At 54.1% G+C, this 15,295-nt stretch overlaps 1 long non-coding RNA gene across 1 annotated transcript in view; it reads right to left on the bottom strand.

Moving 5' to 3' along the window:
* Positions 1–13,089, bottom strand: part of LOC140411744 (uncharacterized) — a 41,860-nt gene extending 28,771 nt beyond the window's left edge. The window contains exon 1 of the long non-coding RNA XR_011940986.1: positions 12,930–13,089. This is a non-coding gene — a long non-coding RNA (uncharacterized lncRNA). The remainder of the gene's footprint in view (positions 1–12,929) is intronic.
* Between the last annotated feature and the right edge of the window lie 2,206 nt (positions 13,090–15,295).

Raw genomic sequence — 15,295 nt, 5'->3', positions numbered from 1 at the left:
CATGGAGGATGATGACAACCCGCCCTGCGGTGAGGTCCTGGCTCTACATCGTTGGACTATGTCTGACCCATGGCCACAGTACCACCATCCACCCAGACCATCCCTGCATGCGGCTGTGACACAGCAGCGCACGGTCCCGTCCTCTGCCCGGGGGATGTTGATGGCGGCCCAGGGGGAACGGGGCAGACTCACTTGGGGCTGAGGTAAGACCACCCCTCACACACACACTTGCGCTCAACGTACATGACACCCCCGCACGCTTTGGACAGAGCACAAAGGCAGCTTCGGTAGGTGTAACATTGACTTTAATAACCAAAGGAGTTCATGCACGTGCCCTAGCCCCTAAAACTCATCTGTGCCCTGCACCCGTGCCAACTTACTCAGTGTCTAATTGTTTGGCCTTACGGGCCCTTTGACTACTTCTACGTGGTTCCCCAGACGGTACAGCAGAACTGGAGGTGGACTCCTGTGATTCCTGCCCTCTGACACTGGATCCCTTTGGCGGCCGTTTCCTGGGGCGTCCTGGCCTAGATGGGCCAGGCTGCGACCCGGGCGACTGGGATGGCGAGCTGCCAGCCTGTCCTGCCCGTTGCCCACCCGATGCACCTGGGTCGGAAGGGGGGGAGTCCGAGGTGTCGCGGTGTACCGTGACCTCTCCTACAGGGGGAGCCGGGACGGAACACACCACCTCCTCCTCCCTCGGGGTGCCCGATGGCCCCCAGGCCTCTACATGGGTGGGGGATGCAAATGGACTGGCCATCCGACGCCCCCCCCCGACATCTGGCGCTGCCAGTCCTGGAGGTCCGTGCTGGTATCGACAGGGGTCTGCAGGTTTGCAGCCATGGAGCCCAGGGGGTTGGCAAACCCTGTCTGTGACAGTGCGACGCCGGCTCGCACATGGCCACTGGCGCCGATGCCCTCAGTGATGGCCTGCAGAGACTGGGCCATGGCCTGCTGAGACTGGGCCATGGCCTGCTGAGACTGGGCCATGGCCTGCAGAGACTGGGCTATGGCGTTGAGCGCCTCTGCCATCTGGCGCTGGCACTGGCTCATGGCCTCCTGTGAGAGGGCAGCCATTTCCTGGGCCACAGACGCCGCCTGCACGGAAAGCCCCAGGCCTCGCAAACCGTTCCCCATGTCTGACACCGTCGCACCCATTGCCTCCACCACGGACGCCACCCGTGCGGTGTCAGCTTGGGTGGCACGCATGATCGGCACCACTCCCAGCTCCTGGATGTGGGTGGACTCCTCCACCTGCGACTGCAGCCGCCGCAAGCCGCCCGTCACCCTCTTCGCTCGTCTCCGGGTCGGTGGTTGCATTGGATCTATGTGTGGGTGTGGTAACTCCAGGAACCCGGGATCCATCTGGGCGGCAGATGTTCGCTTGGGCTGGGCTGTCCTCCGACCGCCCGGCCCCTCTGCTGCTCCTACCTCCACCTGCTGTACCGGGACGGCTGTGTTGTGCGCACCAGTGAGTGTACCAGACGCCTCATCACTAAAGTGCCCAACCGAGGTGAGTGTTTCTGCGATGGTGGAGGGTGTTGGTGACAGCAGTGGCGTTGTGTCGTGCTCTTCGTCCCACTCTGAGTCCATGGCACTTTGGGGTGGGGGTTCGTCTCCACCCATCCACTCTGAGTCACTGTCCGGTATTTCGTCTTCCTTGGTAGTGCTGTCCCGGGTAGGGGTGTCCTGGGCAGTGCTGTCCCGGGTAGTGGTGTCCCGGGTAGTGGTGTCCCGGGTAGTGGTGTCCTGGGTAGTGGTGTCCTGGGTAGTGGTGTCCTGGGTAGTGGTGTCCTGGGTAGGGGTGTCCTGGGTAGTGGTGTCCTGGGTAGTGGTGTCCTGGCTCGGATGTGACGGGGGCCTGTGGCTGCCCCCCTCATCGCTGGGTGGTCGCTCCCGCACGTGACGGGGGTATCGTCTCCCTGTTGCTCCAGGTCTCTCCGTCTCCCGTGGCCTCCGAGGGGCATCCTGCGGGCGTCGCATGCTGGAGGGTGCGGGTCTCTCCGTCTCCCGTGGCCTCCGAGGGGCATCCTGCGGGCGTCGCATGCTGGAGGGTGCGGGTCTCTCCGTCTCCCGTGGTGTGCGAGGGGCATCCTGCGGGCGTCGCATGCTGGAGGGTGCGGGTCTCTCCGTCTCACGTGGCCTCCGAGGGGCATCCTGCGGGCGTCGCATGCTGGAGGGTCTGGGTCTCTCCGTCTCCCGTGGCCTCCGAGGGGCATCCTGCGGGCGGTCTGCATCTGCGGGGATGGGTGCCTGGACGTTTGGTCCTGCGATACACAATGAAGCATGCATGGTTAGACATCAGGCAGTGATCAGGTGATATGGGGGAGGGGGATATAGGGGAGGGGGGATATGGGGACGGGCTGTCGGTGGCTCACTTGCTACTACGCCCCCGACCTCTGCATCAGCAACCTCCCGGTCATCAGGTCCGCCAGCCAGTTCCAGGGCCCTTTCCTCGTGTTCGGTCAGTGGCCTCTCATCAGCGGGGCCTCCTCCAGTCCTCACATGCTCCCTATTGTTGTGTGTGCGCTTATCCTGTGGGGGGGGGGGTGGTGGCAGGGGTAAAAGGCAACACTGTTCGGCAGGTATATAAATGCACGCCATCGGTTGGGCGTGCATTGCAGAGGTTAAAGTTAGGGCTGGATTCACTTGGGGATATGGGGGATATGGGGGAGGGGGGATATGATGGAGGGGGGATATGGGGGATATGGGGGAGGGGGGATATGGGGATATGGGGGAGGGGGGATATGGGGGTATGGGGGAGGGGGGATATGGGGATATGGGGGAGGGGGATATGGTGGAGGGGGATATGGGGGAGGGGGGATATGGGGGAGGGGGGTTATGGGGGAGGGGGGATATGGGGGATATGGGGAGGGGGGATATGGGGGATATGAGGGAGGGGGGATATGGGGGATATGGGGGAGGGGGATATGGGGGAGGGGGGATATGGGGAGGGGGGATATGGGGGAGGGGGGATATGGGGGAGGGGGGATATGGGGGAGGGGGGATATGGGGGAGGGGAGATATGGGGGATATGGGGGAGGGGGGGATATGGGGGAGGGGGGATATGGGGGAGGGGGGATATGGGGGAGGGGGGATATGGGGGAGGGGGGATATGGGGGATATGAGGGAAGGGGATATGGGGAGGGGGATATGGGGGAGGGGGGATATGGGGGAGGGGGGATATGGGGGAGGGGGGATATGGGGGAGGGGGGAATATGGGGGATATGGGGAGGCTCACCCTGCCTGCTCTGACGAGGTCGTTCACCTTCTTGTGGCACTGGGTGCCTGTCCGTGGTGTCAGGGCCACAGCGGTGACGGCCTCTGCCACTTCCCTCCACAGACGCCGGCTGTGGCATGGGGCAACTCTGCGGCCGTGCCCGGGATACAGGGCGTCCCTCCTCTGCTCCACCGCATCCAGGAGCGCCTCCACATCCCGTGACTCGAACCTCGGGGCTGAGCGGCGGCCAGCCATCCAGTCGGGTGTTGCGGTCGGATGTTCCGGTCGGGTGGGGGGGAGCTGCGCGGCCTTATGAGCCGTCACGCCGTGCGGTGCGTATGACGCTGCACGGCGTGAACCACTGCGTAAGCGCGGATCCCGTTAAGTCGCTGCTAGCCCATTTCGGGCCGGAGACTTTCGACCCATTTTTCCGACGTGACGCAAGTCAGATTTGCGCCGTTTTTTGCCTTTCCGCCGATAACGGAGAATTTCGCACGAGGTGTCCGGACCTTCATCGGTCATATCTGCCCCCCCGGAGTGAGGGACACCTCTTCACTTTAAAAAGTCCTCGGCCATTGTCTGGAATCGGTGCTTCCCCCACGTGACCCCGAACCCCTCCCGTTTGGTTGTCTGCTCGAGGCCCCCTAACAGAGTAGCAGTAGAAGGGTATTTTTCTGAATGGAAGGCTGTGACTAGTGGTGTTCGACAGGGATCGGTGCTAGGGCCTCTGTTGTTTGTAGTATACCTAAACGATTTGGAGGAAAATGTAGCCAGACTGATAAGTAAGTTCGCGGATGAAACCAAGGTTGATGGAGAGGCAGATAGTGTTGAGGGTTGTCAGAAGATACAGCAGGATAAGATGGGTTGGAGACTTGGGCAGAGCAATGGCAAATGGAGTTTAATCCGGACAAATATGACGTTATGCATTTTGGTAGGTCTAACATAGGTGGGAAATATACCGTAAATGGCAAAACACTTAGGAAGATAGAAAGTCAGACAGATGTGGGCGTGCAGGTCCACAGATCTTTGAAAATTGCAACACAAGTGGATAAAGTAGTCAAGAAAGCATACGGAATGCTTGCCTTCATTGGACGGGGCATCGAGTATGAAAACTGGCACGTCATGCTACAGTTGTACAGAACCTATGTTCAGAATGGAGTACAGTCACAAGTGGAGTACCACAAGGATCTGTTCTGGGGCCGTTGCTGTTTGTCATTTTTATCAATGACCTAGAGGAAGGCGCAGAAGGGTGGGTGAGTAAATTTGCAGACGATACTAAAGTCGGTGGTGTTGTCGATAGTGTGGAAGGATGTAGCAGGTTACAGAGGGATATAGATAAGCTGCAGAGCTGGGCTGAGAGGTGGCAAATGGAGTTTAATGTAGAGAAGTGTGAGGTGATTCACTTTGGAAGGAATAACAGGAATGCGGAATATTTGGCTAATGGTAAAGTTCTTGAAAGTGTGGCTGAGCAGAGGGATCTAGGTGTCCATGTACATAGATCCCTGAAAGTTGCCACCCAGGTTGATAGGGTTGTGAAGAAGGCCTATGGAGTGTTGGCCTTTATTGGTAGAGGGATTGAGTTCCGGAGTCGGGAGGTCATGTTGCAGCTGTACAGAACTCTGGTACGGCCGCATTTGGAGTATTGCGTACAGTTCTGGTCACCGCATTATAGGAAGGACGTGGAGGCTTTGGAGCGGGTGCAGAGGAGATTTACCAGGATGTTGCCTGGTATGGAGGGAAAATCTTATGAGGAAAGGCTGACGGACTTGAGGTTGTTTTCGTTGGAGAGAAGAAGGTTAAGAGGAGACTTAATAGAGGCATACAAAATGATCAGGGGGTTGGATAGGGTGGACAGTGAGAGCCTTCTCCCGCGGATGGATATGGCTGGCACGAGGGGACATAACTTTAAACTGAGGGGTAATAGATATAGGACAGAGGTCAGAGGTAGGTTCTTTACGCAAAGAGTAGTGAGGCCATGGAATGCCCTACCTGCTACAGTAGTGAACTCGCCAACATTGAGGGCATTTAAAAGTTTATTGGATAAACATATGGATGATAATGGCATAGTGTAGGTTAGATGGCTTTTGTTTCGGTGCAACATCGTGGGCCGAAGGGCCTGTACTGCGCTGTATTGTTCTATGTTCTATGTTCTATGTTCTATGTATTGTTCTTTGTTCTTTGTTCAGAGATCCGAAGTAATTCGGCGGTGATTGTGACAGTCCACCGATCTGGCTAAGAAGCCCTGCGGCTCGAGACTCCCTGACAAAATCAGTACCATGGCTGAGAAAAAGAACCAGCAACTACCTACTACGGTAAAAGGCGAGCGGGCCCCATTAAATGTTACCGAAGATTAAATTCTTTGCAAATTGTAACAGAGCAACAATTTGAGATACCCAAAACCTGTACAGAGATCGAACAAAAATATGGGGCTGGATTCTCCGATTTGGAAACTATGTCCTCACGCCGGCGTGGGAACGGTGGCAGGAAAACTGGCGCAAAATGGCCACCGATTCCCCGTTTTGCTGAGGGATACTAGGGAGGCAGCGTAGAGCACCTGGCTCTAGCTACCGATACAGCCTGGAGAATTGCTTGGTCCGTGGCTGCGCATGCGCACAGTGATGGCCTGCAGTGGCCGAGCCGTGCTTCATGGCGGATGCCGATTGCGGACCTGGCCCGTGAAATAGTCCCCCCTTCAGCCAGCTCGCGTGCCCTGGAGCGCCCCAACACAGTGCCCCCAGCCCAGAATAATGTCCCCCACTGCCTGCGGATAGGCCCTCCCCCAACTATGGCGGCGCTGGACTGAGCCCGCAGCCACCACGCTGAGTTCCCGACAGGTGAGACCACACACGTCCCACGCCATCGGGAACTCGCTCAGTCGGGGACGGAGCATCGCGAGGCGGGCCTCAGCCAACATATGCAGGCCGTGGATACGGCGTGTACTGTACTCTGTGAGTACGCCGCTTTTCAAGGGGCAGAGCATCGTGACCCCGATTTCGGCGTCTTTGGGGATGTTACAGAAGGAACAGTGGAAAATGCAATTGGGGATTCTCCGCCCAGCAAACGTGATTCTGCTGTCGGGGATCGGAGACTCCAGACCATGGTGCCTCAAAAAGACAGTGGTCCTTGGAAGATATAAAAGGAGTCTGGGGAAAGATGACACGTTTGAACGATAAAAAACGAGTCCCTAGCCGTAATGGGACAGGTCCATCAGTGTTGCGCGATTATCCAGCAGTTCCAGTATGATCACAATTTGACTAATGCAAAAAAAAACAACTTAAAGTGGCCCATGAACAACTGCAAAAAGAAAAACTTAAATCGGAAAAAATTGGATTGAAAATAAAGAACTCCAAAAACGATTAAGGGAAGAACAGGATTGGGAGGACCGGGTCCACCTGCGGGATCTCACCCATCTCGCCTGTACCCTGACTTGAATATGTTACAGAAGGAACAACGAAAAATGCAATTTTGTGAAGCCTGCCTAGGAGAATCTGAGTCCTCCAATTCCGAAAGTGACACCGATGATGATGAATGTGCAAACACCACATGGACAGCGATCCAGGGGCGGGATCCGAACCTCAGCGCCGTAGGCAGCAGTGCTAACCACTGTGCCATGTGCCATCCCTGGATCTTATTATTTGGGGTATGTTATACCCTATATCCGTCATTCTACATCCCTTCTAGTGCCGCTCCATTGGTGGAGGACGAGGTGAGCCAACATGGAGACGGAGAGATTCTTCTCCATCCTGGTCCCTGGTATGGGACAGCCAAACTGGCAAGGGAGTCTATTAACAAGGCCTCTGTGCTTGAAAAGGTGGCCAATGACACCTCGGAAGGCCTTATTAAAATTTATGATGAAATGGTTGCCGTTCAAAACCACATGGCCCTGGATTTTATCCTTGCTGAGAAAGGGGGCACTTGCGCCCTGATAGGGGCTGAGTGTTGCACCTACATTCTGGATAAATCTGAAGAGATCACTAATCTGGCAGACCAGATCCAAACGAGGTAGAAAAGCTTAAGCAACCTCCATCCTCCACCTTATGGAGCTGGCCTACTGGATGGCTGGGCACTTTGGGAACCTCATTAGTTCAAGGCTTGATCTTATTCTTTATTATCCTTCTCATTCTGTATTGTGTTTTTCTGCTTATTAAATGTTGCTGTAAACAAATAGCCCCTGCTCAGATTATGCCCCTCTAAAGGTCTTGCCGCCCCTTCCTACACCACAGACATGCTTCCTATTTTTAAAATGCAGGCTTTTAAGGCTCACTCATCACAGGTGTTGAAGCCTGTCTCTAACATATGAAGACCATTAAAGGTGCTTAGAGATGTGTACTTGTGCCACCTTTTGCAAGCTTGCTTAATTAAATGATTCTCTTTGATATTGTTCGAGGAACCAAAGGGGGAGACTGTAGAGGGTGAAGTAAGCTAATCACCGACTAAACAAATCAACTGCTAAAACTAAGCTAATGAACCATGGACGGGGCTCTCCGGTCGCGTCCGCCGGCGACCGGAGAATCTCGCCCGAGGTCAATGGACTTTTCCATTAGAACATAGAACATAGAACAGTACAGCACAGTACAGGCCCTTCGGCCCATGATGTTGTGCTGACCACTTCTTCTAATCTAAGATCAACCTAACCTACACCCCTTCAATTTACTGCTGTCCTTGTGCCTGTCCGAGAGTCACTTAAATGTCCCTAATGACTCTGACTCCCCCACCTCTGCTGGCAGTGCATTCCATGCACCCACCACTCTCTGTGTAAAGAACCAACCTCTGACATCTCCCTATACCTTCCTCCAATCACTTTAAAATTATGTCCCCTCATGACAGCCATTTCCACCCTGGGGAAAAGTCTCTGGCTATCCACTCTATCCATGCCTCTCATCACCTTGTACACCTCTATCAAGTCACCTCTCTTCCTTCTTCGCTCCAGTGAGAAAAGCCCTAGCTCCCTCAACCTTTCTTCATAACACATGCCCTCCAGTCCAGGCAACATCCTGGTAAATCTCCTCTGCACCCTCTCCAAAACATCCACATCCTTCCTATAATGAGGCGACCAGAACTGGACACAATATTCCAAGTGTGGTCTAACCAGGGTTTTATAAAGCTGCAGAAAAACCTCACGGCTCTTCAACTCAATCCCCCTGTTAAAATGAAAGCCAGCACACCATACGCCTTCTGAACAACCCTATCAACTTGGGTGGCAACTTTGAGGGATCTATGAAGGTGGACCCAAGATCCCTCTGTTCCTCCACACTTCCAAGAATCCTTTCTTTTACCTTGTATTCATCATTCAAATTCGACCTTCCAAAATGAATCACTTCACATTTATCTAGGTTGAACCATCTGCCACTTCTCAGCCCAGCTCTGCATCCTGTCAGTGTCCTGTTGTAACCTGCAACAACGCTCAAAACTATCTACAACTCCACCAACTTTCATGTCATCGGCAAACTTACTAACCCACCCTTCCACTTCCTCATCCAAGTCATTTATAAAAACCACAAAGAGCAGAGGTCCCAGAACAGATCCCTGTGGGACACCACTGGTCACCGACCTCCAGGCGGAATACTTTCCATCCACTACCACTCGCTGTCTTCTTTCGGCCAGCCAATTCTGTATCCAGACAGCCAGATTTCCCTGTATTCCATGCCCCCTAACTTTCTGAATGAGCCTACCGCAGTGAACCTTATCAAATGCCTTACTGAAATCCATATACACCACATCCACTGCACGACCTGCATCAATGTGTCTCGTCACACCCTCAAACAATTCAACGAGGCTTGTGAGGCATGATCTGTGTAGCCATCTCAAATGGCCACCTGCAAAGGACCATGGGAATTATACCAACCCAGGACTCAGACACACTCAGAGCTTGTGTGTGTATTTGCAACCCAGATAGCTAGATGCGATCAAAACCCCCGCTCATTTGCATTCTAATGGCCCATTTCCCCAGAACAAAAGAACTGTATTCAGGTAACCGATACAGATGCAGACTAACCGGCGCCATTTCTTTGCTAAGAAAACCCAAACAGCCAAGGTCAATGACCGCTAAGGACACACCCAGCCATCAAGGCACCCGCCCCTTTATTGGCCAAAACGAAGGCAGTGACCGAAGCCTGTCGCATTATTGGGTCCAAAGCTAAGCACCACCCCAAAGAGCGCAAAATCCCAGAGGGATAAAAAGAGACACGGCCATGTGTTCGGTCTCTCTTGGCCCCGGCCTACGTCTAAAACCAAGTGTAGCATTATAACCAGAAGACAAGTTCAAGACCAACGATCGCTACCAGACGGCTGAGCCCATCAGAAACGAAGCCACTTCTTCTACCCAGCCACGCAAGATCCGGACAAAGGCCTTGTTCATCTGCATAGAGCCGGTTGCCCTGAAGTTAAGTATAGGTTATTGTAGTTGTTAGGTGTAGTTTAACTTGTAGTGTTTTATGTTGCATGTCGAAGTAAACCTTGTGTGTAAATAAACTATCTTTGAACTTGAACTGACTAACTGGTTGTTTGGTCTTTGATCAATATCCAGTAAAGCCTTGTGGTGGTATCATTTGAAAACTGACGGCTCTGAAAAGCAATACTATCATTAATAACTGCCATATCTAGTTAATTTGGTAACATTATTGGTGACGTTGGTGGGATAGTATTCCACTCGTTAAAAAGAGCAACACCTGCCCCTCACAAAGCCATGCTCACTATCTTTAATCAAACTATGTTTTTCTAAATAATCATAAATCCTGGGCGAAATTCTCCGGTATCGGCGCGATGTCCGCCGACTGGCGCCCAAAACGGCGCAAGTCAGTCGGGCATCGCGCCGCCCCAAAGGTGTGGAATGCTCCGCAACTTTGGGGGCCGAGCCCCAACCTTAAGGGGCTAGGCCCGCGCCGGACGAATTTCCGCCCCGCCAGCTGGCGGGAAATGCCTTTGGTGCCCCGCCAGCTGGCGCGGAAATGACGTCTCCGGGCGGCGCATGCGCAGGAGCGTCAGCGGCCGCTGACGGCATTCCCGTGCATGCGCAGTGGAGGAAGTCTCTTCCGCCTCCGCCATGGTGGAGACCGTGGCGAAGGCGGAAGGAAAAGAGTGCCCCCACGGCACAGGCCCGCCCGCGGATCGGTGGGCTCCGATCGCAGGCCAGGCCACTGTGTGGGCACCCCCCGGGGCCAGATCGCCCCGCGCCCCCCCCAGGACCCCGGAGCCCACCCGCGCCACCTGGTCCCGCCGGTAAGGTAGGTGGTTTAATCTACGCCGGCGGGACAGGCATTTTAGCGGCGGGACTTCGGCCCATCTGGGGGGGGGCCCGCCAACCGGCGCGGCGCAATTCCCGCCCCCGCCGAATATCCGGTGGTGGAGAATTCGGCAACCAAATTTTTTTTTAAAATTTAGAGTACCCAATCCATTTTTTCCAATTAAGGGCCAATTTAGCGTGATCAATCCACCTTCCCAGCACAGTTTTTGGGTTGTGGAGGCGAAACACACGCAAACACAGGGAGAATGTGCAAACTCCATACGGACAGTGACCCAGAGCCGGGATTGAACCTGGGACCTCAGCACCGTGAGGCAGCAATGCTAACCAGTGCGCCACTGGCGTGAGTTGATATAAATAATCTTGTACATCACCGTCTGCAGGTTGGTTTCTCTGACGATGTGTGAACGGCGTACCTCAATAAAGGATTTCTAAACTTTACCACCGGACGCCGAATATATTTGAAAAAGATATGGGCCGCTATTCTCCCCCCCCATGCCTGGTGGGAGAATAGCCGGGGTGCCACACGAATCGCGCCACGCCGCCCCGACCCCCGCACGCGATTCTCCCACCCCCGGAAACCAGCGGCACGCGATTCACACCGCACCCCCGGATGGGCCGAGCGGCCGCTACGACACGACAGGTTCTGGCCGGCGCCGTCCACCCCTGGTCGCTGCCGGCGGGAACTCTGCGGCAATGCTGGGGGGGGGGCGGCCTGTGGGTGAGGGAGGGGGGCTCCTTCACCGGGGTGGCCTCCGATGGGGTCTGGCCTGCGATCGGGACCCACCGATCGGCGGGCCGGCCTCTCCCCCCCCCCCCCGGGCCTACCTCCTTCCACACGCGGCCCCAGAACACCGGCGCTATGTTGGTGAGGGGCCGGCGTGCGTAAGACATTTGGCGTGCATGCGCAGGATGGCACGGCCCAACTGCGCAGGCACAGGATTGGGCTGCCCCAACTGCGCATGCGCGGGTTGGCGCGGCGCCCATTTGTCGCCGCGTAAGGACGCTGGAGCGGCGTGAACCGCTCCAGCGCTGTGCTGGCCCCCTGTGGGGGCCAGAATAGGTCATGCCCAGGCCCTGTTCACGACGGCGCAAACACTTGACCTCCAAATCGGAGAATCGCCCCCATGTTCTAACACTTGTTTTCATTTTCTTAAATTTTAGAGTATCCAATCCCTTTTTTTTCCAATTAAGGGACAATTTAGGATGGCCAATTTAGGATGGCCAATCCACCTAGCCTGCACATCTTTCTGGGTTGCGGGGGTGAGACCCACACAGACAACGTGCAAACTCCACATATATAGTGACCTGTGCCCTCAGCGCCGTGAGGCAGTAGTGCTAACCATTGCACCACCGTGCCACCCCTTTAGCACTTGTTTTCTCCCAGGAAGAGGGCTTTCTCCTATTTCTTATGTAAAATCAATGTCCCTTCTAATTGTACAAGGAGACATTAAAGAATTCATGGTACTAGTTGAAAAAGAACAGAAATATTCCCCTGTGTCCTGGCCAAACTTTTCCTTTTAACCAGTTCCCGCGGAATCTGGTGAATTTATTTCAGTGCTCGCCATGAGATCTTGCTATGTCTAATATTGTTGCCATGTTGGCCTTCGTAACAATACGATATGGAGCGGTATGGAGAAGTATCCGGGGGCAGCACAACGAAGGCAATCTACAGGCAGTGTGTAAAGTTATTTAAATCACGGAGCATCCTATAGCTGTGACCTCTCTTTGATGGACAGCTTCTTTGAAGCAAGTCCTTTAGTTGGTCACGTAATATTGTAATTATTCAGATTTGCCGCAATGGGATTGTTTTTATCTGTGGGAGTAAAGTTTACAACCGTTACCTGCAGGAAGAGTTTGTTCCTACGACACACGATTCTTTCATTAACAACAACTCCACTTCTTCACCGAGTGCTCAGAGTTAACTTCTACATTTCTGGTCGATGATAGGGAAGGGGAGGAATGAGTATTTCCAACTCCATGGCAAAAGTATTTCCGACAATAAGTGACGCGACTCAAAGGAAGCAGGAAGTTTACTAGGAAATCATACACGGTCCTGAAAAGGAAAGGACGAGTGTTTTATTTTCACAAAGGTTTCCATGATGTGCTGGCTGGCGATGGGAGTATGAATGGAGTAGGCAATCATATGATGCCATGTATCTCTACTACGCTACACTCTGCTTTAACCTCCTGTCAGCCACATCACATGGAAAATTAATTCATGGAGCTCTCTATCAGAGGTCAGACGGCACTTGCAAAAGCACTATTTGGAATATATTAAGAGAAATAATTAAACCTATAACCCGTTTTATCATGCCAAAACTACTCAAAGTGAAATCATAACATTATACAGTACTGAAAGACTACATTCAGGGTTTTGTACTTGTACTGTTTTACTAGAAGAGCTATCCATTTAGCATTTAATGTCATTAGCTTGCTTTTCCCCCCATATCCCTGCTTTTCATTTACCTGCTTAAAAAGAGAGCCCAGAGCCATTGTGAGGGTTGTTATCACCCTAGGAGGTGAACCTTCAGCCAGGCACTGCCCCCATTTCAGGGGGATGCCGGTGGATGTGATGTCACAGAAAGACCACGGAGGTGGTCATGGAAAGCCGGTATCGAGGCGCAAGCTGGTTTTAACCTGCAGCATGTTCCTGAGGACAGGTTTAGGAAGAAGGTTAACTGGTTTAACAGGTTAATTGGGTTAAAGCTCTGTTGTTTAACTTCCAGTCACAGCCATTATTTTTCTAATTTAAATAAATTTAGAGTACCCAATTCTTTTCCAATTAGGGGGCAATTTAGAGTGGCCAACCCACCTACCAGGCACATCTCTTGGATTGTGGGGGTGAGACCCACGCAGATACAGGGAGAATCTTTTGGCAAGCTCCACACGGTCAGTGACCTGGGGCCGGGATTGAACCTGGGTCCTCGGCGCCGTGAGGCAGCAGCAGTCACAGCCATGATGCGCGATCAATTGCACAAAGACACAGGTTGGGTACAACTGTGGCTTTATTGCAGTCAGATGTGTGGCCTCCTGCTGCAGCTGGCGAAATGGCAGGGCACTGGAGGTCATGCATATTTATACAGTTCTTAGTGGGCAGAGCCAGCCGGCAGGGGCTACCGGCGAACCTGTAGTGCAGGTCCTACCTTACATCGCCTAATACAGTGGTTCACCACATTCACCCCCTGTTCAAAATGAGTCCGGCGGGGGTGATGTGAAACCATATGCAAATAGTGCAAGTATGTACAGTGTTAAGAAGAAAAAAAAAGTCCATGATGACGGTCCGGAGTCCGTCAAAGGTTCAGCCGATCCGGTGCTTTGGTGCTTCGTTGGGAGTGCATAACGGTGGCGGCGAGGTCGGTGCGGGTGGTGGTGGAGGTAGCACCGATGGCGGTGGTGGCAGTGCTGATGCTGGCCAGTCATTGGGGAACTCCGGGAGCGTGCCAAAACACTCTTCATCCTCTTGTGCGGAAAGTGGGGGGGGGGGGGGGGTGGTCTGGTGGGGTCAGTGTTGGCGGTACGGTGAGAGGGGGGGGCGCATGGGTGGGGGAGTGTGTTGGGGTGGAACCTGACGGTGCCAGGTCCCTGAGTGAGACAGTATCGTGGCGGCCGTCGGGAACTCATCGTAGGCATATTGAGGGTTGGCGTGGAGCAGGTGAATCCTGTCCACTAAGGGGTCCGCCTTGTGGAGTCGGACGTGCCTACGGAGAAGGACCGGTCCTGGAGCTGCGAGCCAAGTTGGGAGCGACACCCCGGATGTGTGGACTTCCTGGGGAAGGTAAAAACATGTTCATGGGGTGTGTTGTTAGTGGCGATGCAGAATAGGGACCGGATGGAGTGCAGAGCGTCAGGGAGGACCTCCTGCCAGCGAGAGGCTGGGAGGTTCCTGGACCGTAGGGCCAACTGGATGGCCCTCCAAACCGTCCCATTCTCCCGTTGTACTTGCCCTTTTCCCCGGGGGTTGTAGCTGGTCGTCCTGCTGGAGGCTATACCCCTGCTGAGCAGGAACTGACGCAGCTCATCGCTCATGAATGAGGATCCCCTGTCACTGTGGATGTTAGCGGGGAAACCAAACAGAGCGAAGATGGTGTTGAGGGCCTTGATGACGGTGGCAGACATCATATCGGGGCATGGGATGGTGAAGGGGAATCTGGAGTACTCATCGACCACACTGAGAATGTACGTGTTACGGTCGGTGGAGGGGAGGGGCCCTTTGAAATCCACGCTGAGGCGTTCAAAGGGGCGGGAAGCCTTCACCAGGCGTGCACGGCCCGGCCGGTAGAAGTGCGGCTTGCAGTCCGCACAGACCTGGCAGTCCCTGGTGACTGTCCTTACTTCCTCCACGGAGTAGGGCAGATTGCGAGCTTTGACCAGATGGTACAATCGAATGACCCCCGGGTGACAAAGGCTGTCGTGTAGGGCCATCAGTTGGTCCACTTGTGCGCTGGCACATGTACCTCGGGAGAGGGTGTCTGGGGGCTCGTTGAGTTAACCGGGGAGATACAAAATCTCGTAATTGTAGGTGGAGAGCTCAATTCTCTACCGCAAGATTTTATCATTTTTGATCTTGCCCCGCTGTGTGTTATTGAACATGAAGGCTACCGACCATTGGTCAGTGAGGAGAGTGAATCTCTTACCGGCCAGGTAATGCCACCAATGCCGCACAGCTTCAACGATAGCTTGGGCCTCCTTTTCGACGGATGAGTATCGGATTTCAGAGGCATGAAGGGTGCGGGAAAAGAATGCCACGGGTCTGCCTGCCTGGTTTAGAGTGGTGGCAAGGGCGACATCTGAAGCATCGCTTTCTACTTGAAAAGGCAGTGACTCGCCCATTG

The sequence above is a fragment of the Scyliorhinus torazame genome, chromosome 4 (genome assembly GCF_047496885.1).
Source record: "Scyliorhinus torazame isolate Kashiwa2021f chromosome 4, sScyTor2.1, whole genome shotgun sequence".
Classification (NCBI taxonomy): domain Eukaryota; kingdom Metazoa; phylum Chordata; class Chondrichthyes; order Carcharhiniformes; family Scyliorhinidae; genus Scyliorhinus; species Scyliorhinus torazame.
Note: the sequence above shows the minus strand (reverse complement) of the source record. Positions and strands in the feature narration are given on the sequence as shown.